This window comes from Rhinopithecus roxellana, chromosome 1 (assembly GCF_007565055.1).
Source record: "Rhinopithecus roxellana isolate Shanxi Qingling chromosome 1, ASM756505v1, whole genome shotgun sequence".
Classification (NCBI taxonomy): domain Eukaryota; kingdom Metazoa; phylum Chordata; class Mammalia; order Primates; family Cercopithecidae; genus Rhinopithecus; species Rhinopithecus roxellana.
Genome location: NC_044549.1, coordinates 121,954,032 through 121,979,264, shown reverse-complemented (window position 1 = coordinate 121,979,264; position 25,233 = coordinate 121,954,032).

Here is a 25,233-nt window from a genome sequence, read left to right as displayed (position 1 = left end):
CAAATTTCTTTCTTTTTTTGAGACAGAGTCTCACTTCATTGTGGAGGCTGGAATGCACTGGCATAATCATGGATCACTACAGCCTCAACCTCCTGGGTTCAAAAGATTCTCCCACCTCGACCTGAGTAGCTGGAACTATAGATGTGTACCACCACACCCAGCTAATTTTTAAATTTTATGTAGCGATGGGATCCCATTCTGTTGCCCGGGCTGGTCTTGAATTCTTGGGCTCAAGTGATCCTCCCACCTCAGCCTCTCAAAGTGCTGGGATTACAGGCAGAAGCCACCAACCCTGGCCTCAGATTTTTAGTATACAATACTGTAACTATAGTCATCATGCTATATTTTAGATCATGAGATTAGATTTTTTTCATTCTACATAACTGTTAACTTCATACTCTTTTACCAATATCTCCCCATTACCCCTACCTCCTCACCCCAGGTAACCACCATTTTACTATTTCTATGTATTTGATCTTTCAGCATTGCAAACATAATTGAGCTCTTGAAATATTTTTCTTTCTGGTCTAGCTTATTTCACTTAGCATAATGTCCTTCATTTGCATCGATATTGTTATAAATGACAGAATCTCCTTTTAAAAAGTTGAATAATATTTCATTGTGTATATATCTACCACAGCTTTTAAAATCTTTTCTTTTGTTGGTGGACATTTAGGTTGTTTGGCTATTGTAAATAATGTTGTAATGATCATGAGAGCTCAGGTATCTCTTCAAGGTACTGATTTTACTTCCTTTGGATATATACACAGAAGAGGGATTGCTAGATCATATGGTACTTTCATTTTCATTATTTTAAGGAACCTTCATACTGTTTTACATATTGACTACACCAATTTATATTGTCACCAACAGTGTACAAAGCTTCCCTTTCCTCTACATCCTCATCAACACTTACCTATTTTCTTTTTATAATAGTCATCCTAACAGGTATTGTAGTAGCATCTCATTGTGGTTTTTATTTGCGTTTGTCCAATGTTGCTTTTCAGATACCACTTATCCCTTTGCATGTCATCTTTGGAAAAAAATGTGTTCAAGTCCTTGCCCATTTTTAAATTGGATTATTGGTTTCTTTATTGCTGTTATTGTTGAGTTGTAGGAGATACTTATATGTTTTGAATATTAACCCTTATCAGATACATGGTTTACAAATATTTTCTTTCAATCCAGGGGTTGCCTTTTCATTTCACTGATTAGTTCCTTTGCTGTGCAGAAGTTTTAAAGTTTGATGTAGTTCCACTTGTATATATTTGATTTTGTTGGCTTAGCTTTTGCTATTATATCCAAATAATTATTATCAATGCCAAAACAAGAAGCTTTTCCCTAAGTTGTTTTCTGGGTGTTTTACTGTTTCAGATACCACATTTAAGTATTTAATTTTGTGTTGTTTTAAGTAATTAATTTTGTGTTGATTTTTGTGTATGGTGTAAGGGTACAGTTTTATTTTATTCTATTTTATTTTACACGTGGATATCCAGTTTTCCCAGAGCCATTTATTGAAGAGATTATTCTCTCTCCATTGTGTATTCTTGGTGCCCTTGTTGAAAATTGATTGAATATATACGTTAGGGTCTATTTCCAGCCTCTCAATTCAGTTCTATTGGTCTGTGTTTCTATAATTATGCCAGTAACAGTGTTTTGATAGCTATAGCTTTGTAGTATAATTTTAAATCAGGAAGTGTGATGCCTCCAACTTTGTTCTTTCTCAAGGTGACTATTTGGGGTCTTTTGTGGTTACATACAAATTTTAGAATTATCTTCTCTATGTTGGTTAAAAATACCATTTGGGACTCTGATAGGGATTGCATTGAATCTGTATATCACTTGGGGTGGTACGGACATGTAAAAAATATTCTTCAAATCCATGAACACAAGATATCTTTCAGTTTATGTGTTCTTCAATTTGTTTCATCAGTGCTTAATAGATTTTAGTGTACGGATCTTTCAGCTCCTTGGTTTAATTTATTTGTTAGTATGTTATTCTTTTTGATGATATTATAAATGAAATTATTTTCTTGATTTCCTTTTCAGATAGATTGTTGTTGATGTAGAGAAGTGCAACTGATTATTCTATGTGGATGTTGTATCCTGCAAATTTACTGAATTTATTTATTAGTTTTAAAAGGTTTTTGTGTGTGTGTGTAATCTTAAAGGGTTCTATGTACAGGATCACATCATCTGCAAAGAGAAATAATTTTATATTTTCTTTTATGATTTAGATACCTTTTATTTCTTTTTCTGTCTGACTGCTTTTGCCAGTACTTTCAGTAATAAAAGTGGTGGGAGTAGGCATCCTTGGCTTGTATAAGACCTTAGAGGAAAGATTTTTCTCTAAGATAATGTTGATGATCGTGTTAGCTATGGGCTCTTTATAAATGCCTTCAATGTTTTGAGCAAATTTCTTTCTATACCTATTTGTTGAGAGTTTTTATCATAAAAGGGTGATAAACTTTGTCAAATGTTTTTCTGTGTATATTGAGATAATATAGTTTTTATTTTTCATTCTGTTAATTTCATATATCACGTTGATTGACTTGCATATCTTAAACCAACCCGTATACCAGAGATAAGTCTCACTTGGTCAGGGTGTATAATTGCTTTGACATGTTGTTGAATTTTGTTTGTAAGTATTTGATTGAGGATTTTTGCATCAATGCTAATCAGAGATATTGGCCTATAGTTTTCTTGTGGTATCTTTCTCTAGTTTTAGTATTGGGATGATGCTGGTTTTGTAAAATGAGTTCAGAAGTATTCTCCATACAAGCTTGCAGTGAACCGAGATCGCGCCACTGCACTCCAGCCTGGGCAACAGAGCGAGACTCAGTGTCACACACACACATATACACACACACACACAAGAAGTATTCTCCGTACTTATGGTTTTGGGAAGACTTTAAGAATGATTAGCATTAATTATGTTTAAAATGTTTGTCAGCATTCACCCATGAAGACAGCAAGTCTTGGGCTTTATTTTGTTGTTAGGAGTTTTGATTATTGATTTAGTCTCCTTAGTCATTATTGATCTGTTCATATTTTTTATTTCATCATGATTCAGTCTTATTAGGTTGTATGCATCTATGGATTTCTCCATTTCTTCTAGGACCTCCAATTTGTTGGCATATAATGATTCATAGAAGTATCTTCTAATTCTTTGTATTTCTGTGGCATCAGTTGTATCTTTTCTTTTACTTATAATTGTATTTATTAGAGTCTTTTTTCAACCTAGTTATAAAATTGTCAATTTTGTTTATTCTTTCAAAAAATCACAGCTTTTTGTTTGTTGTTGATTTTTTTTTCTATTATCTACTTGAGTTACTCTTGCTCTGATTTTTATTATTTCCTTCCTTCTGCTAATTTTGGCTTTAGTTAGTTTTTTGTCTAGGTATTTGAGGCATAAAGCTAGATTATTTATTTGAGGTGATTATTCTTTTTGAATGTAGGCATTTATTGCTATAAACTTTCCTCTTAGTATTGCTTTTGCTACATCCCGTAAGTTTTAGTAAGTTGTGCTTTCATTTTTGTCTTTAGATATTTTTTAAATTCTCTTTTGATTTCCTCTTTGATGCAGTGATTTTTCGAGAGTATATTATTTAGTTTCCACATATCTGTGAATTTTCCCATTTTGTTGCTGTAGTTGATTTTCAGTTTCATTTAACTGTGGCCAGAAAAAATACTTGGTACTGTTCTGATCTTCTTCAATTTGTGAAGACTTGTTTTGTGACCTAACACATTCTGGAGAAGGTTTTATGTGTACTTGAGAGGAGGGTGTATTCTTTTACTGTTGGGTGAAAAGTTCCGTATTTGTTTTGTAGATCCATTTGGTCTCTAGGGTTGTGCAGTCTGAATTTTTTTTTTTTTTTTTTTTTTGAGATGGAGTCTTGCTCTGTCACCCAGCCTGGAGTGCAGTGGTGTCATCTCGGCTCACTGCAAGCTCTACCTCCTGGGTTCAAGCGATTCTCCTGCCTCAGCCTCCTGAGTAGCCGGGACTGTAGGTGTGCACCACCACGCCTGCTAATTTTTGCATTTTTAGTAGAGACGGGGTTTCACCATGTTGGCCAGGATTGTCTCGATCTCTTGACCTCATGATTTGCCCACCTTAGCCTCCCAAAGTACTGGGATTACAGGCGTGAGCCACTGCGCCTGGCCACCATCTGACATTTAATGATTGATTTGCTATCTGGATTTTCTATTCATTATTAAATGTGATGTATTGAAATCTCTTACTATTACTGTGTTGCTATCAATTTCTCCATTTCAGGTCTGTCAATATTTATTTATATTCTTATGTGTCTGATGTTGGGTGTGTAGGTATTTACAATTATTGTATCTTTCTCTTGAACTGACCATTTTATTGTTATGAACTTCTTTGTTGAGACAGTTTTTGAATTAAAGTCTACTTTGTCTAGTATAAGTATAGCACTCCTGCTTTCTTTCCGTTATTATTTACATGTAATAACTTTTTCCATTCCTTTACTTTCAACCTATATGTGTCCTTGAATCTAAAATGAGCTTCTTGTACATAGTATACACTTGAATCTTAGTTTTTAAGTTAATTCAGCCACAATGTCTTTTTATATGGGAGTTTAGTAAAGTCTCTATTTACTTTTTATTTTTCATGGCTCATAAATTATATATGCATTCACTTTATTGTTTTCAAGGACAATTATATATTAATGTTTAATTTTTACAGATTCGGGGGTAAGTTGCAAATTTCTTACATGCATATATTGTGTAGTGGTAAAGTCTGAGCTTTCAGTGTCCGTATCACCCAAATTGTATCCAATAGGTAATTTTTCAACCCTCACTCCCCACACTTTACACTTTTGTATTTTTCAGTGTCTCTTATTCCACTTTGTGTGTCCAGGCGTATCCATCTTTTAGCTCTCACTAATAAGTGAGAATATGCAGTATATGATTTTCTGTTTCTGAGTTGTTTCACTTAGGATAATGGCCTCATGTCACTCATATTGCTGTAAAAGACATAATTTCATTATTTTTTATGGTTGAGTAATATTCCATGGTATGCAAATTTCCTTTATCCAGTCCTCCATTGATGGACACTTAGATTGATCTCCTATCTTTGTTATTGTGAATAGTGCTGCACTAAACATAGAAGTGCAGGTTTTTTTTTTTTTATGTAATAACTTTCTCCTTTGGACTTATGGCCAAATAATGGGATTGCTGAAAGGGATGGTCGTTCTATTATCAGTTCTTTGATAAATCTCCTTACTGTTTTACATAGAGGTTTCACTAGTTTACATTCCTACCACCAGTGTATAACATTCCCTTTTCTTTGCATCCTTGCCAATATCTGTTATTTTTTGACTTTCAGTAATGGTCGTTCTGACTGCTGTAAAATATATCTCAACGTGGCTTTAATTTGCATTTTTCTGATGATTAGTGATACTGAGCATGTTTTCATATGCTTGTTGGATTTTTGTATGTCTTCTTTTGAAAAATATCTGTTCATGTCCTTTGTCCACTTTTTAATGGGATTGTTTGTTTTTTCCTGTCAAGTTCTTTGGGTAGATTCTGAGTATTAGACATTTGTTGGATGCACTGCTTGCAAATATTTTTTCCCATTCTGTAGGTTGTCTGTTTATTATGCTGATCATACATTTTGCTTTGCAGAAGCTTTTTAGTTTAACTAAATTCCATTTGTCTATTTGAGTTTTTGTTGCATTTGACAAATTGGTGAATTATTTACCTAGGCCAATGTCCAGAAGAGTTTTTCCTCAGTTTTTTTCTGAGACTTAAATAGTGTCACATCAAACATTTAAGTCTTCAATGCATCTTGAATTAGTTTTTGTATATAGTGAAAGATGGGGTCCAGTTTCTTTCTTCTGCTCATGGCAATACAATTTTTCCAGCACCATTTACTGAATAGGTTGTTCTTTCCCCAGTGTATATTTTTGTTGACTTTATTGAAGACAACTTAATTGTAGATATGTGGTTTTATGTCTGGGTTCTCTACTCTGTATCATTGATTTGTGTGTCTGTTTTTATAGCAGCATCATGCTGTTTTGCTTACTATAGCCTTGTAGTGTAATTTGAAGTCAGGTAATATAATGCCTTTAGCTTTGTTCTTTTGTTGTTGTTTGACTACTTGACCTTTTTTTTTTTTTTTTTTGTTCCTAATGAATTTTAAATTTGTTTTTTCTAATTCTATGGAAAATGATGCTGGCAATTTGAAAGGGATCACATTGGATCAGTAAACTGCTTTGGGCCCTATGGTTATTTTAGCAATATAGAGTCTTCCAATCTATGAGCATGGGATGTTTTTTCACTTGTTTGTGTCATCTACTATTTCTTTCATCAGTATTTTGTAATTCTTTTTGTAGAAATCTTTTACCTCCTTGGTTAAATGTATTCCTAGGTATTTTATTTTACTTTTGTAGCTATTATAAACAAGATTAACTTCTTGATTTTGTTCTTACCTTGACCATTGTTGGTGTATAGAAATGCTACTGATTTTCGTACAGTCATTTTGTATCCTGAAACTTTACTAAAGTAATTTTTTAAATCTAGGAGCTTTTGGAGGAGTCTAGAGTTTTCTACACATAAAATCATATCACCAGTGAATAGAAATAGTTTGACTTTCTCTACTCTAATTTGGATGACTTTTATTTTGTTCTCTTGCCGGATTTCTCTGGCTAGGACTTCCAGTAATACGTTGAATGGGATTGGTGGGGGTGGGCATTCATGTCTTGTTCTAGTTTTTACAGGGAATGCGTTCAACTTTTCTCTATTCAGTGTAATGTTGGCTGTGAGTTTGTCTGTTCTGGCTTTTGAGATATGTTCCTTTGATGCCTAGATTGTGAGGATTTTTATCATCACAAGTGAAGGGATGTTGAATTTTTTTGAATCAGCCTTTTTTCATCTATTGAGATGATCATATGGTTTTGTTTTTAGTTCTGCAATGTGGTCAGCTGCACTGATTGATTTGCATATAATGAATTATCTTTGCATTCCTGGAATAAAGCCCACTTGATCATGGTGTATTATCTTTTTAATGAACTATTGGATTTGCTTAGCTAGTATTTTCTTGAAGATTTTTCTATCTATGTTCATCAAGGATACTGGCCTATAGTTATCTTCATAAAGGATACTGGCCTGTAGTTATCTTCATCAAGGATACTGGCCTGTAGTTTTCTTTATTTCTTGTGTCCTTGCTTGGAGTTGGTGTCAGAGTGATACTGAATTCATAGAGTTAGGAAGGATTCCCTCATCTTTGCTTTTTTGGAACAGTTTCAGTAGGATTCTTATCAATTTTTCTTTGTATATCTGATACAATTCTGTGAATCCATCTTGTCCTGGGCTTGCTTTTGTGTGTGGGGGAGATTTTTAAAGGAGTGATTCTATTTTTTTCTTTTTTTAAAATTATACTTTAAGTTCTAGGGTACATGTGCACAATGTGCAGGTTTGTTACATATGTGTGCAGGTGCCATGTTGGTGTGCTGCACCAATTAACTCATTGTTTACATTAGGTATGTCTCCTAATGCGATCCCTCCCCACTCCCCCCACCCCACGACAGGCCCTGGTGTGTGATGTTCCCCTTCCTGTGTCCAAGTGATCTCATTGTTCACTTCCCACCTATGAATGAGAACATGCGATGTTTGGTTTTCTGTTCTTGCCATAGTTGGCTGAGAATGATGGTTTCCAGCTGCATCCATGTCCCTACAAAGGAAATGAATTCATCCTTTTTTATGGCTGCATAGTATTCCATGGTGTATATGTGCCACATTTTCTGAATCCAGTTTGTCATTGATGGACATTTGGGTTGGTTCCAAGTCTTTGCTATTGTGAATAGTGCCACAATAAACATGCCCATTCAAACTTCTGGAGGATTTCTACTCCTTTTCCCTTCAGTTCCCAGATGGAGGCTAATTAGAAGTTGACCTTCAGGCAGGAGCTAGGAAAGTATGCAGTAAGACCTCTTCCTGGGAGAAGCTGGGAGTTGGGCATTTTTGCCTGCTCACACTGCACGGAACCTGGAGGGGATAACTGATGAAAGTGATCATTAAAAGTGCCTCTGTTCACTGTAGTGCTATAATACTCATGAATTCTGAGCCCTGTTTACTCCCAAAGCTAAGTGACTTAGAAGCTGATTTCTCAGGTGGCAACTGTAAAAGTTGGAGTACTATGAGTGTGGTCCAAACCCTTCACTCCTTAGTGAGAAGTTGTGAGTTGGGATCTCCCTTCTGATGGTAAGGTGATGTGCTTGGGGTGGAGTTTGTGGTACAAGTATGTCTCAGATTTTTCTACTCAGTTTAATGTGGATATTCTCTTATTTGCCCTCTGTGTGAAACTAGCTTCTGGATTTCTCTCAGAGGAACTTGAACAGCGTGTAAGTTGTTAGTGAATTGATGGGAGGAGGAAAAGTCAGGAGCTTCCTTTTCCACCGTCTTGCTGAAGTCCTTCAGTCTAGTGTTTAATTTTCTACCACGGACATTTTATGCTCCAAGTAGTATTTGATAGGGTTGATCACTCCTTTATGGAAATGTTTTAGCATTTGTCTTGCATAAACAAGTGCTTCTACTCTTGTCTCTTACTCCATTGACTGTTCTTTGTCAAGATTATTTTTAAGATCCTCATCTTCTCTATCTACTCCGACTTCCTAGGTGATTTGATCAACCCTGTGTCCTTTTTTCTCATCCTTCTGCACATAAGGGAGCCCTTGATCTTGAAATCTGTCACCAAAATATTGAAATTAGTTTGTTTTACTTCTTTTTGTTATTATTATAGCACTGAGGGTTATCTTTGTTTTTGTTGCATGTATCAGAACTTTGTTCTTTTACATTGTTGTGTGGTGTTCTATTGCGTGAAGATTCCACAGTTTATTTCCTCATTCTATTGGTGATGAAAATTGAGTTCTTTATGATTTATGGATATGGTACATAAAAATACTATAAATATTCTTGGCTATGACTTTCATTGGATATAGCACTTATTTTGGTTGGGTATGCATTCAACGATGGAATTAATCATAGGAGATATATCTAATATATCTAGTTTTAGTAGATACTGCCAAAGTTTTTTAAAATGTTTGTATCAAATCAGCCTTCTGTAATTAATGTGGAAGAGTTTCATTTACTCCAAAATTTCACCAACATTTGATATTGAAATTATTTTTAATTTCAGCTATGGTGGGTATACAGTGATATGTCATGATTTTAATTTGCATTTTTCTGATAACTAGTAATATTGAGAATCTTTTCAAATGTTGATTGTTCATTTGGATATCTTTCTTTCTGAAGTGACTTTTCACTTCACAAAGTGAAAACTTCAAGTCTTCGCTTACGTATGTCTTGAATTTTTACTTATTTTCAAGTTAATAATTTGAAAATTACTTTTTAGAAATTCTAAAATGCTTTTAGCATTTTATGTATTTGAGATATCTTTCCCAACTCTGTAGCATGCTTGCCTTTTACTTCTTTTTCTTAATTTATTTAATTCTTAATTTGACATTAAGGAGATCCAAGTGCTTGTTTGTTACATGGGTATATTGCATGCAGGTGGGGATTGAGCTTCTGATATACCCATCACCCATATAGTGAACATTATACCTGATAGATAATTTTTCAACTGTTGCCCTTCTTCCAGAGTCCTCCCTTGTAGAATCACTAGTTTCTATTATTTCCATTTTATGTTCCTATATATCCATTGCTTAACTTCCACTTATAGTGAGAAAATATGGTATTTGGTTTTCTGATTCTGAGTCAGTTCACTCAATGGCCTCCAGCTTAATCCATGTTGCTGCAAAGGACATGATTTTATTTTTTATGGCTGCATAGTATTCCATGGCGTATATTTATTACATTACTTTTATCCAGTTGACTCTTGATGAACACTTAGGTTGGTTCCATGACTTGGTAATTGTGAACAGTGTTACAATGAACATACAAATATGAGTGTCTGTTTGATATAATGATTTATTTTCCTTTGGGTAGATAACCAGTAGTGGGTTGCTGAATGGAATAGTACTTCTGTGTTTTAGTTCTTTGAGAAACCTTCATACTGTTTTCCATAAAGATTGTACTAATTTACATTCCCATCAACATTGTATAAGCATCCCCCTTTCTCCTCATCCATGCCAACACTTGTTTTTTTGACTTTTCAATAATAGCCATTCTGGGGAGGGGTCATGATGGTCGAATAGGAACAGCTCTGGTCTGCAGGTCCCAGTGAGATCACCGCAGAGGCTGGTGATTTCTGCATTTCCGACTGAGGTACCCAGTTGCAAAAAAACCAGCTAGCATCATGATGACAGGATCAAATTCACATATAATAATAGTAACCTTAGGGGGCGGAGCAAGATGGCCAAATAGGAACAGCTCCAGTCTCCAACTCCCAGCGCAAGCGACACAGAAGACCGGTGATTTCTGCATTTTCAACTGAGATACTGGGGTCATCTCACTAGGGAGTGCCGGACAATTGGTGCTGGTCAGCTGCTGCAGCCCGACCAGCGAGAGCTGAAGCAGGGCGAGGCATCGCCTCACCTGGGAAGCGCAAGGGGGAAGGGAATCCCTTTTCCTAGCCAGGGGAACTGAGACACACAACACCTGGAAAATCGGGTGACTCCCACCCCACTACTGCGCTTTAAGCAAACGGGCACACCAGGAGAATATATGCCACACCTGGCCGGGAGGGTCCCACGCCCACGGAGCCTCCCTCATTGCTAACACAGCAGTCTGTGATCTAACCGCAAGGCAGCAGCGAGGCTGGGGGAGGGGCGCCTGCCATTGCTGAGGCTTAAGTAGGTAAACAAAGCCGCTGGGAAGCTCAAACTGGGTGGAGCTCACAGCAGCTCAAGGAAACCTGCCTGTCTCTGTAGACTCCACCTCTGGGGACAGGGCACAGTTAACAACAACAACAACAAAAGCAGCAGGAACCTCTGCAGATGCAAAGGACTCTGTCTGACAGCTTTGAAGAGAGCAGTGGATCTCGCAACACGGAGGCTGAGATCTGAGAAGGGACAGACTGCCTGCTCAAGTGGGTCCCTGACCCCTGAGTAGCCTAACTGGGAGACATCCCCCACTAGGGGCAGTCTGACACCCCACACCTCACAGGGTGGAGTACACCCCTGAGAGGAAGCTTCCAAAGTAAGAATCAGACAAGTACATTCGCTGTTCAGCAATATTCTATCTTCTGCAACCTCTGCTGCTGATACCCAGGCAAACAGGGTCTGGAGTGGACCTCAAGCAATCTCCAACAGACCTACAGCTGAGGGTCCTGACTGTTAGAAGGAAAACTATCAAACAGGAAGGACACCTATACCAAAACCCCATCAGTACGTCACCATCATCAAAGACCAGAGACAGATAAAACCACAAAGATGGGGAAAAAGCAGGGCAGAAAAGCTGGAAATTCAAAAAATAAGAGCGCATCTCCCCCTGCAAAGGAGCGTAGCCCATCGCCAGCAACGGATCAAAGCTGGTCAGAGAATGACTTTGATGAGATGAGAGAAGAAGGCTTCAGTCCATCAAACTTCTCAGAGCTAAAGGAGGAATTACGTACCCAGCGCAAAGAAACTAAAAATCTTGAAAAAGGAGTGGAAGAATTGACAGCTAGACTAATTAATGCAGAGAAGGTCATAAATGAAATGACAGAGATGAAAACCATGACACGAGAAATACGTGACAAATGCACAAGCTTCAGTAACCGACTCGATCAACTGGAAGAAAGAGTATCAGCGATTGAGGATCAAATGAATGAAACGAAGCGAGAAGAGAAACCAAAAGAAAAAAGAAGAAAAAGAAATGAACAAAGCCTGCAAGAAGTATGGGATTATGTAAAAAGACCAAATCTACATCTAATTGGGGTGCCTGAAAGTGAGGGGGAAAATGGAACCAAGTTGGAAAACACTCTTCAGGATGTCATCCAGGAGAACTTCCCCAACCTAGTAGGGCAGGCCAACATTCAAATTCAGGAAATACAGAGAACGCCACAAAGATACTCCTCGAGAAGAGCAACTCCAAGACACATAATTGCCAGATTCACCAAAGTTGAAATGAAGGAAAGAATCTTAAGGGCAGCCAGAGAGAAAGGTCAGGTTACCCACAAAGGGAAGCCCATCAGACTAACAGCAGATCTCTCAGCAGAAACTCTACAAACCAGAAGAGAGTGGGGGCCAATATTCAACATTCTTAAAGAAAAGAATTTTCAACCCAGAATTTCATATCCAGCCAAACTAAGTTTCATAAGTGAAGGAGAAATAAAATCCTTTACAGATAAGCAAATGCTTAGAGATTTTGTCACCACCAGGCCTGCCTTACAAGAGACCCTGAAGGAAGCCCTAAACATGGAAAGGAACAGCCGGTACCAGCCATTGCAAAAACATGCCAAAATGTAAAGACCATCGAGGCTAGGAAGAAACTGCATCAACTAACGAGCAAAATAACCAGTTAATATCATAATGTCAGGATCAAGTCCACACATAACAATATTAACCTTAAATGTAAATGGACTAAATGCTCCAATTAAAAGACACAGACTGGCAAACTGGATAAAGAGTCAAGACCCATCAGTCTGCTGTATTCAGGAGACCCATCTCACATGCAGAGACATACATAGGCTCAAAATAAAGGGATGGAGGAAGATCTGCCAAGCAAATGGAGAACAAAAAAAAGCAGGGGTTGCAATCCTAGTCTCTGATAAAACAGACTTTAAACCATCAAAGATCAAAAGAGACAAAAAAGGCCATTACATAATGGTAAAGGGATCAATTCAACAGGAAGAGCTAACTATCCTAAATATATATGTACCCAATACAGGAGCACCCAGATTCATAAAGCAAGTCCTTAGAGACTTACAAAGAGACTTAGACTCCCATACAATAATAATGGGGGACTTCAACACTCCACTGTCAACATTAGACAGATCAACGAGACAGAAAGTTAACAAGGATATCCAGGAATTGAACTCATCTCTGCACCAAGCGGACCTAATAGACATCTATAGAACTCTCCACCCCAAATCAACACAATATACATTCTTCTCAGCACCACATCGCACTTATTCCAAAATTGACCACATAATTGGAAGTAAAGCACTCCTCAGCAAATGTAAAACAACAGAAATTATAAGAAACTGTCTCTCAGACCACAGTGCAATCAAACTAGAACTCAGGACTAAGAAACTCAATCAAAACCGCTCAACTACATGGAAACTGAACAACCTGCTCCTGAATTGACTACTGGGTACATAACGAAATGAAGGCAGAAATAAAGATGTTCTTTGAAACCAATGAGAACAAAGATACAACATACCAGAATCTCTGGGACACATTTAAAGCAGTGTGTAGAGGGAAATTTATAGCGCTAAATGCCCACAAGAGAAAGCAGGAAAGATCTAAAATGCACACTCTAACATCACAATTAAAAGAACTAGAGAGGCAAGAGCAAACACATTCAAAAGCTAGCAGAAGGCAAGAAATAACTAAGATCAGAGCAGAACTGAAGGAGATAGAGACACAAAAAACCCTCCAAAAAATGAATGAATCCAGGAGTTGGTTTTTTGAAAAGATCAACAAAATTGACAGACTGCTGGCAAGATTAATAAAGAAGAAAAGAGAGAGGAATCAAATAGACGCAATAAAAAATGATAAAGGGGATATCACCACCAATCCCACAGAAATACAAACTACCATCAGAGAATACTATAAACACCTCTACGCAAATCAACTAGAAAATCTAGAAGAAATGGATAATTTCCTGGACACTTACACTCTCCCAAGACTAAACCAGGAAGAAGTTGAATCCCTGAATAGACCAATAGCAGGCTCTGAAATTGAGGCAATAATTAATAGCCTACCCACGAAAAAAAGTCCAGGACCAGATGGATTCACAGCTGAATTCTACCAGAGGTATAAGGAGGAGCTGGTACCATTCCTTCTGAAACTATTCCAATGAATAGAAAAAGAGGGAATCCTCCCTAACTCATTTTATGAGGCCAACATCATCCTGATACCAAAGCCTGGCAGAGACACAACAAAAAAAGGAGAATTTTAGACCAATATCCCTGATGAACATCGATGCAAAAATCCTCAATAAAATACTGGCAAACCGGATTCAGCAGCACATCAAAAAGCTTATCCACCATGATCAAGTGGGCTTCATCCCTGGGATGCAAGGCTGGTTCAACATTTGCAAATCAATAAACATAATCCAGCATATAAACAGAACCAAAGACAAGAACCACATGATTATCTCAATAGATGCAGAAAAGGCTTTTGACAAAATTCAACACCCCTTCATGCTAAAAATGCTCAATAAATTCGGTATTGATGGAACATACCTCAAAATAATAAGAGCTATTTATGACAAACCCACAGCTAATATCATACTGAATGGTCAAAAACTGGAAAAATTCCCTTTGAAAACAGGCACAAGACAGGGATGCCCTCTCTCACCACTCCTATTCAACATAGTGTTGGAAGTTCTGGCTAGGGCAATCAGGCAAGAGAAAGAAATCAAGGGTATTCAGTTAGGAAAAGAAGAAGTCAAATTGTCCCTGTTTGCAGATGACATGATTGTATATTTAAAAAACCCCATTGTCTCAGCCCAAAATCTCCTTAAGCTGATAAGCAACTTCAGCAAAGTCTCAGGATACAAAATCAATGTGCAAAAATCACAAGCATTCTTATACACCAGTAACAGACAAACAGAGAGCCAAATCATGAATGAACTTCCATTCACAATTGCTTCAAAGAGAATCAAATACCTAGGAATCCAACTTACAAGGGATGTAAAGGACCTCTTCAAGGAGAACTACAAACCACTGCTCAGTGAAATCAAAGAGGACACAAACAAATGGTAGAACATTCCATGCTCATGGACAGGGAGAATCAATATCGTGAAAATGGCCATACATAGACATCTACAGAACTCTCCACCCCAAATCAATAGAATATACCTTTGCCACATAGCATGTATTCTAAAATTAACCACACAATTGGAAGTAAAACACTCCTCAGCAAATACAAAAAATGGAAATCATATATGAACAGACACTTCTCATAAGAAGACATTTATGCAGCCAACAAACATATGAGAAAACCTCATCATCACTGGACATTAGAGAAATACAATCAAAACCACAATGAGATACCATCTCATGCTAGTTAGAATGGTGATCATTAAAAAGTCAGGAAACAACAGATGCTGGCGAGGCTGTGGAGAAATAGCAACACTTTTACACTGTTGGTGGGAGTGTAAATTAATTCTACCATTGTGTGGAAGACTGTGGTGATTCCTCAAGGAATACCATTTGATTCAGCAATCCCATTACTAGATATATACCAAAAGGATTATAAATCATTCTACTATAAAGACACATGCACACTTATGTTTATTGCAGCACTGTTTACAGTAGCAAAGACATGGAACCAACTCAAATGCCCATCGATGATAGACTGGACGAAGAAAATGTGGCACATATACACCATACAATATTATGCAGTCATAAAAAGGAATGAGTTTATGTCCTTTGCAGGGACATGGATGAAGATGGAAACCATTATTCTCAGCAAACTAACAGGAACAGAAAACCAAATACAACATGTTCTTACTCATTAGTGGGAACTGAACATTGAGAACACAGGACACAGGGGAACAACACACACTAGAGCTTGTTGTGGGGTGGGGGGCAAGGGGAGGGAGCATTAGGACAAATACCTAATGCATGCAGGGCTTAAAACCTAGATGATGGGTTGATAGGTTCAACAAACCAGCATGGCACATGCATACCTGTGTAACAAACCTGCATGTTCTGCACACGTATCCCAGAACTTAAAGTAAAATTAAATAAATAAATAAATATGTGTGCTCCAAAACAAATATTAGCCATTCTGATTGGTGTAACATAACATGATATCTCATTGTAGTTTTCATCTCTATTGATTAATGATGTTAAGGATTTTTTTTTTTCCATGTATTTTCTGGTTGCTTGCATTTCTTCCTTCGGGAAATGTTTGCTCATGTCCTTTGCCCAACTTTTAATGGGGTTGTGTGTTTTTTCTCTTGTTGAGTTGTTTGAGTTCCTTGTAGATTCTGGATACAAATCCTTTGCCAGAAGCATAATTTGCAAATATTTTCTCCCCTTCTGTAGAAGGTCTGTTTATTCTGTTTTTTTTTTTTTTTTTCTTTTTTGCTGTGCGGAAGCTTTTTAGTTTAATTAATTCCCATTGTCTGTTTTTTGTTTTAGTTGCATTTCTTTTTGGAGCAAATATCACTTTATGATAAATTATTTGCCTAGGCCAATGTCCAGAATAATTTTTTCTAGGTTTTCTTCTAGAATTTATGTAGCTTCAAGTCTTACATTTAAATCTCTATTTTTTTTTGTATATGGTAAGAGATAAGTGTCTAGTTTCATTCTTCTGCATATGGCTGGCCAATTTTCCCAGCACCATTTATTGAACAAGATGTCCTTTCCCCATTGTTTATTTCTGTCAACTTTATCAAAGATCATTTGGCTTTAGGATGTAGCTTTGTATCTTGATTCTTCATTCTATTCCTTTGATCTATGTATCTATTTTTGTACCAGTAGCATGCTGTTTTAGTTACTATAGTTTTGAAGTATAATTTGAAGTCAGGCAGTGTAATGCCTCCAGATTTGTTCTTTTTGTTTAGAATTGGTTTAGTGATTTGGGGTCTTTTCTGTTTCCATATAAATTTTAGAATTCTTTTCTTGTTCAGTGAAAAATAGTGTTGGTAATTTGAAAGGGATTGCATTGAATCTGTAGATTACTATGGTCAGAATGGTCATTTTAATCATATTGATTCTTCTAACTCATGAGTATGGGTTGCTTTTTTATTTGTTTGTGTCATCTATGATTTCTTTCATTATGTTTTGTAATTATCCTTGTAGAGATCTTTCACCTCCTTGGTTAAATGTATTCCTAGATACTGTGTGTGTATGGGAGGGCTATTGTCAGTGGGATTTAGTTATTGGTTCAGTTCTCACCGTGAACTTTATTGTTTATAGAAATGCTACTGGTTATGTACATTGATTTTTGTATCCTTAAACTTTATTGAATTTATTTACCAAGTCTAGGAGTCTTTTAGAGGAATCTTTAGGGTTTCCTAGGTATACAATCATGTCATCAGTGAGCAAAGATAATTTGACTTCCTCTTTTCCAATTTGGATGCCTTTTATTTTGTTCCCTTGCCTGATTGGTCTGGCTAGGACTTTCTGTACTATGTTGAATAGCAGTGGTGAGAGTCAACATTCTTGCCTCTGCACAGGAAAGGTAAGACAGCTTAGGCTGTTGATCTAGGCAAGTGGATGCTCCAGATGCCTGGAGATCTGCCTGAGCAGGGAGTGGAGAGATCCCTGCTGCACCACGATCTTTGCACAAGAAGGGCGGGGTGGCTGAGGCTGCCAAGCCAGGTGAGTGTGTGTTTCAGATGTCTGAAGATATTCCTGGATGTGGAGCAGAGAAGCCCCTACTGTACTACAGTCTCAGAGGAACACACTAGGCCACCCAGCAATGACAAACACAGACCAGTTCCAGGCTACAAAGCTGTTCCTGGCTGCAAGTTTCACTGCCCAGGAGAAACTGCAGTTTCAACAGCTTTTCTCCCTGTATTAGTTCATTTTCACTTTGCTATAAATAAATACTTAAGACTGGGTAATTTATAAAGAAAAGTGATTTAACTGGATCATGGTTCCACAGGCTGTGCAGGAAGCATGACAGCATCCGCTTCTTGTTGGAGGTTGGGAGGAGGGTCTTAGGGAACTTACAATCATGGCAGAAGGCAAAAAGGAGTGAGGTACTTCACATGGCTGGAGCTAGAGGAAGAGACGGGGGCGAGGTGCCACACACTTTTAAACAACCACATCTTGTGACCATGCTATCATGATAGCAGCACCAAAAGGATGTTGCTAAACCATTCAAGAAAGATTCACCCTCATAATCTAATCACCTCCCACCAGGCCCCACCTCCAACACTAGGGATTACAGTTAAATATGAGATTTAGGTGGGGACACAGATCCAAACCATATCGCTCATACTCCAGTCCTGTGATAGGACAGAGCCCAGTTTCAGCATCTGTTGTTGGAAGATTAACTACACTTGCCACTCAGTCTGGCTGTGGGGGTCCTTTACCAACTCTCAAGCAAGCACTTCAACCTCTGGCCCGAGATTTGAAAGCCTGTGCAGCCACATTGCCTCGTTACTAAGTAATGACTGACTTTTTATGAGCCTGTATTAAAAATGGAGTCTTCCTCTCAGTCCTGGGCCTGGGAAAATTTCTGCAGCTTTTCCAGGTTTCTTTTCCTTTTAGCATTTCCCAGCCACTCCCCAAGTTAGCTCCAGGGCTTGGGACAAACAAGATGCTCTTCCTATGCCTGGGTTGCAAGTATCCTTAGTGGAAAGGTGAGTCACAGAGGAAGACTCTCTGCCTACGTCATGTACAGGCACTTCACTCAGTTTTATCAGGCAAATGCCATAATGGGGTGGGGACTGCTTGCTTACCTTCTCTTTTCCATGATTTGGGTGTCCTTTGCTATTCCAGTGAATTGCCATTTTCTTTCTTGAATTAAAGCTCACAGGGTTGATCTTTATGGACTGTTTTGCTGTTTCCAAGTGGCGAGGTGTGCTAAAAGCATCTAATCTGCCATCTTGGAGGACAAAAATAAATAAATAAATAAAAACCTCATTTACTTTCTTAATAGTGACTTTTGATAAATAGAAATTCTTAATTTTAATGAAGTCCAATGTACTATTTCTTCTATTATTAGTGCATTTCAAAAATCATGCTAAAAACATATTTTCCAATTTTAACGTAATAAAAATATTTTCTATGTTGTATTTTAGAAGCTGTCTGATACAGGACTATAACTCGTGTATGTGTGTATGTGTGTGTGGGTGTGCGTGTGTGTGTGTGTTGTGCATGTGTGTTTGTTTATGGGATGAAGTAGGGAGTTGAGGTTTATTGTTTTCCATATGAATACACTATTGACTTGGCACAATTTATTATAAATATTATCCCTGCAATAAATGTTAATGAAGAATTTGTTAGAAATCAGATGATTGTACACATGTGACACTGTTTCTCACATCTTCCTTCTGTCCCACTGGTCAGTTGGTCTATACTTGTGAAATACATGTCATTTTAATTACTGTAGATGTAGAGTAAGTCTTAATCTCTGGTAATGTAAATTCTTTTGCTTTTTATCTTCTTACTTTATGCTGCTTTTGCTGTTCTAGGTTCTGTGCCTTTTCATATACATTTTATAACTAGCTTGTGGATTTCCATAAAAAATAAAGAACAAAAATAAACAACAAAACTACCGTGACTTTGGCATGGACTGCCTTAAATAAGTAGAGCAAACTGAGGAGAACTGCCATCTAAACCACTCTGAGTCTTTTAATCCTCAAACATGGTAATATACTATCATTTATTAAAGTCTTTAATTTCCTTAATAATGTTTTATAGTTTCCAGTGTAGAGGTCTTAAAAATTATTGTTATATTTGCTCTTAGGAATTTGATGTTTTTGATGTTATCGTAAGTGGTATGGGTGTTAAATTTCATTTTTAAATATTCACTGTTATTATATAAAAATATAATTGACTTTTTTATATTGACTTTGTGCTTTGAGACCTTGATAAATTGAATTATTAGATCCAAGTAGGCTCTTTTTTAGAGTTTTTAAGATTATCTAAAATATCACAAAATATTGTCTATGCAAAGATAGTTTTACTTCTGTTTCAACCTGGATTTTTTTTTTTTTTTTCCTTATTGCAGTCATCAGATTGTCTAGTACAATATTTAATAGACGTCATGAAAGCAGATTGTCTTGTTCCTGATATTAGGGAGAAAGCATTCAGTCTTTCAACATTAAATATGATGCTAGCTGTAGGTTATTTAATACATTTCTCTTTTGAAGTAAAAATATTTGATCTATTCATGTATTACTTAGTTTAAAAATAACTTACATGGGTATTAAATTTTGTCAAATACTTTTTCTGTATCTTTGAGATAATTATATTGTTTTCTTTTTTATATGTTAATATGGTGAATTGCATACGTTTTTCAATGTTAAACCAACATTTTTGGATTGAATCCCACTTGTTCATTGTATCTGTTAGGTTTTCCCAGAGATAAAGAAACAATGGAATATGTATGTGTAGATACACATACACACACAAACGTACATACATATAAATATATACACACATACATGTATTACATATGTATAGATTATATATATATTATTAGACAGAATTGGCTTATGTGGTTATATAGGCTAATCTGCTGTCTGCAAACTGGAGAACCAGCAAAACTGGCTGGTATCATTCTGAGAAGTAGAGGACCAATAGTATAAGGGAAGGAGAAGACTGATGCCTCACTTCAAACAGTCATAGAGAGAGAATCCAAACTTTCTCAGACCTTTTCTTTGATTCAAGTGCTCAGTGGGATGGAGTGCTCACACTCAGGAGGGCGATCTGCTTTTACTCAGTCTACAAATTTAAATGTTAATTTTTTTTTCCTGGGAACACCCTCACAGACACACCCAGAAATAATGTTTAACCAAATTGTCTGGGCATCCTGTGGTCTAGTTAAGAAGACATAAAGTTAACCATCACAGCCATTAAATATTATAGTCTTAGATAACGTTGGACTTTATTGTTAAAATTGTAATAAATGTTTTTGCCATTGTATTCATTAGAAATGTTGGTCTTTAACTTCCTCTCATGTAATAGTTATATAGTTTTTGTATTAGGGTAATACTGGCTTTCTTCAATTTTCTGGAAGCATTTGTTCTTTAACATTTTTTATTTCTTCTTTTAAAATTTGGTAAAATTTACCAAGAAAGCCTGGAGTTTTCTTTGTTAGAAGATTGAAAATTTTAAATTCAATTTCTCTAATTGATGTGTGGGTGTTTGGATTATCTATTTTTTCTTGCCTGAGCTTTGGTGGTCTGTACTTTGTTAAGAAATTTGACCATTCTTTATGTTGTCAAATTTTTTTTTTTACAACGTTCTCTTATATCTTCTTAAAATCTAGGGGATTTGATGTTTCCTGTCTCATGCCTCATACTGGTTTATTGTGTCTTCTCTTACTTTTCCTGATCAGTCTGGCTAGAGCTTTATTAACCTTACTGATCTCATCAAAGAACCACTCTTTGATTTCATTATTTTTTCCCGGTTCTTTTTTCCTGATTTTTTTTTTTTTTATTAATTTGTTGTCTCTATTGTTCTTTCTTCTTCTTGTATTTAGTTTAATTTGATTCTATTTTTCTAGTTTCTCAAGATAGAAACATATCGTTGATTTTTAAGCATTCAAGTTTATAAGTTCTCCTCTAAGTACTGCTTTTCTTGCATTCTGCAAATTCTTTATGTAGTTTCTTTATTTCATCCAATCCAAAGTATTTTCTAATTTCCATTGTGGAAATTAGATTTTTTGATTAATAGTTTTGATTTTGATTAATAGTTTACTTAGATGCGCTCTGTTTAATTTTCAATTATTTAGTAATCTCTTAGGTACTATTCTGTTATTAATTTCTAGTTAATCCATATTGTGATCTAAGAATAAACTCTGCATACTTTCAATTTTTGAATATTTTTAGAATTTTAATTTATTTATTTTGAATGGCTCAGAATTTGGTTTATTTGGTATATATTCCGTGTATACTTGAAAATATATTCTATTGTTGTTGAGTATAGTGTTATATAAATTTCAACTAGATGAATTTGGCTGATAGTGGTTGCTCAGTTCTTTTATAAACAATTACTTGTTTTGTCAACTTTTCATAAATCAATTACTGAGAAGGGAATGCTGACATTTTCAACTATAATTGTAGATGTGTTTTTAACTCTCTGTTACTTTTATCAGGTTTCGCTTCAGGTGCATTGAATCTCTGTTATTAGCATCATGCACATATAGGATTGTTATGTTTTCTTGATGAGTTGATACTTTTAGGAAATATTTCCTTTGTTATAATAATCTGTGTTTCAGTAGAGTAAGTGGTTAAAGTTATTAGAGAGAGAGTATGAGGGCTAACTCACTCATATGAAGACTAACTCATAGCCCACAGTATGAGAGGTTTTAGTGAGACAGTCTGATGGCAGAAGTTTGTGACAGGGTAGGAGAAGAGGACATTTAATCAGAGGCACATTCTCCTACTGCAGGTCTGGAGATTTGGGAGTGAGATATTCAGGGAGTGCCTGTCTGATGGTGTTATTTTCTCTGGGAAACAAGAAAAAAGGCCTCTGCTGAGAGTGCAGGAGGAAGCTAAATGCTCTAATAATTTATTCATGTGTTCAGTGATTGGAAATTCTCTGACATAAGTCTTTGTTGTGGCCATCACTGTTGAGGCCATCTGACTAAAAGTATAAAGAAGTAAGCACCACGCATGGTGATAAAATCTAGGGACTGAACAACAAAGCATTTTCGGATAGATGAAAAATAGATAGATAGATAGATAGATAGATAGATAGATAGATAGATAGATAGATAGAGATAAGCAGACCTAGATTTCCTAACAAGTTCTGGCTACTGTGGAGTTTTACCTAAAGTGTATCTTTAATACTCCCAACAATTCTATAAGACAATCTTTTATTATTACATTTTAGGTATGAAAATGCTGAGGTTCAGAAAGAGAAAGTGATTTCTAAATTTTACTACAGCAGAGCTACAATTTGAAAACAGACTTGTTTGATCCCTAAATGTATTTAATTGTCATTTAATTACATGTCTACAAAACAAGATCCAGGGTTGCAAGTCCTATGTGGTAGAAAAGTACAAACTATTAAGAGGTTGGAGCCTGAAAGAGAGCAATAAAGGATGCTAAGGGTTGGAACTCAAGCTTTGTGGGAAAAGATTGAGGAGCCTTCAGTGAAAGGTAAATTCCCTTGAGGAAGGAAGGAAGGCCAATGAAGGGATGGCTCATAACAATTTTTAAATACATGGACACTTTCTTTCTGAAGAAGAGAATCAAAGCGTCGACATAAAAGCCAATAAGCAGAAGAGAGTAACACATTATTGTTTTATGGTATATACTAGCTGCCACTAGAGTTTAGCACAATTCCTGTTGACTGTTATGTTGGGGAGACCTCTTACCACTATTGTGATGCTATGAAAGACGCTATCACAGAATGCTCTAGAAACACAGAAGAGGACTGCCCAAACTAGACAGGGATGGTGGTGGATCTAGGAGAACCTTCCAAGGGAAGGTGAGGGAGCAGGGCACATTTGGAGAACTGCTGGCAATTTATTAAATAGGGCTGAAGAATAGGATTCCAGTGAGAAGTGACAAATGAGCCAGAGGTAGGGAGGGGCCAAGTTTATGGGTCACTTTCACATCCTCTAAGACTCTGAGCACCTTAAAAGCCAGGACTATACCTTGCTCATCTTTGCCTACTACGATGTTTAAAACATAGTTGACTCTGTAAACATGCTGGTAAAGAGATTGTGTTTTGTTCTAAAAGCAAAAGAGCTAACACAGGATGAAGTGCAGAGGAGGAGCATGATCAGATTTGGGTTTTAAAAAGCTTGAGGGATTCGGGGTGGCTGAGCCAGGATGACATTTACCTTTACCAGTGCCTTGGACATATGGTAGGGATGAGGACTCTATGAAAGGGGACAGAGGGTCAATGCTGGGAGCAGAAAGAGATCAGACTGTGGAGAAGGGGCCTACTGATGGTAACCTCTTAAAGCCAAAATGAGAAGTTTGGAATAAAATCAAATAAGGAGATCAGGAGTCATTGTATGATGATGAATTGAAAACAATGTCTTAGAAAATTTGATTCAACAATGAAGTACCGGGGCAAAAACCTAAAGGGTGAGTGTTTTGTCTGGGGACTTCATGGAGTTGATTAGGAGGTGGAAGTCCAAGCCAGGCTCTTGACAGGAGGAACGAAGAGAAAGAGAAAAATTATTGAAAGAAAAAATTAGTACTTGGTGATTACGTTCTTTTTTTCATTCGTTTGTAATGTATTCACCGATATGTTATATCATTCTATAAATAACTTAAGTCACAGATGGATAACAAAAGATAAGTTTAAAAAAGCTCCAAGGTTTTGATCCTGAAGAAAAAGTACCATTGAGTGCAACTAAAGTTTATTTGTGAGTAGTGAGGAAAGATGAATTTAATTTGTGCATAATAATAATAATGTAGGCCGGGTGCAGTGTCTCACACCTGTAATCCCAGCACTTTGGGAGGCCAAAGTGGGTGGATCACAAGGTCAAGAGATTGAGACCATCCTGGCCAATGTGGTGAAACCCCGTCTCTACTAAAAATACAAAAATTAGCTGGGTATGGTGATGCTAACCTGTAGTCCCAGCTACTCAGGAGACTGAGGCAGGAGAATCGCTTGAAACCAGAAGGCAGAGGTTGCAGTGAGCCGAGATCATGCCACTGCACTCCATCCTGGGCAACAGGGTGAGACTCCATCTCAAAAATAAAAATAAAAAGTAATAATAATGTAAAACAGTGGAAAAATATTTATCAGACATGTATGACGTGCCAGGCATTCTGGTATGTCTTACTATGTATTATTTCTTTCTCATAGCCCTGTGATATATGCTCTATTAGTAGTCCTATTTTATAGCTCAGAAAGTTGAGTATCAGAGGCCAAGTTGCCCAAGGTCACAGAGCTGCAAATGGTAGGACATGGATTCAAACAAGACTGGATAATTGTATAGCCACACTTCAAATCAGTGTACACTATCGTTTCCCCTATACGTGTAGTTCTTAGTTGACAGTTGGGCGGGCATCCAAGTGGAGATGTTCTGGAAGCAGAAAACATGGAATTAAAACTTGGCTCAAGGGTCTAGTCAAAAGTTTTTACTTTCGGAGTCAATAACATGGTGGTAATACTTGAGGTTAACATGTGGATTGTATTCAAGTTCATGGGATAAACAGGTCAGTAGATACTGGGTCTGAAAATATTTTAAACATTGCCATTCTTGGGGGTTCAGGAAGTTTTTACATTTTAGGTAAAAGTTGATTTTATTTTCCTCCAGGAAAGGTCACTTTGGAATGTTGTTTCAGTCCAACAGCTGTAAGCTAAATATACACAGTGTTTTTGAAGGCTCGCTTCAGACTTGATTTTCTAAGTCCTCTGTTTAGTAATACATATTGGGGTGCTCAACAGGGATACTTTTCTGAAATATGGACCTGCAGTTGCAGAGTGAGAAGAGGTACATGTAGGTGTGCGCGCGTGTGTGTGTGTATGTGTATGTAGGTATATACTGTGGGGGGTGT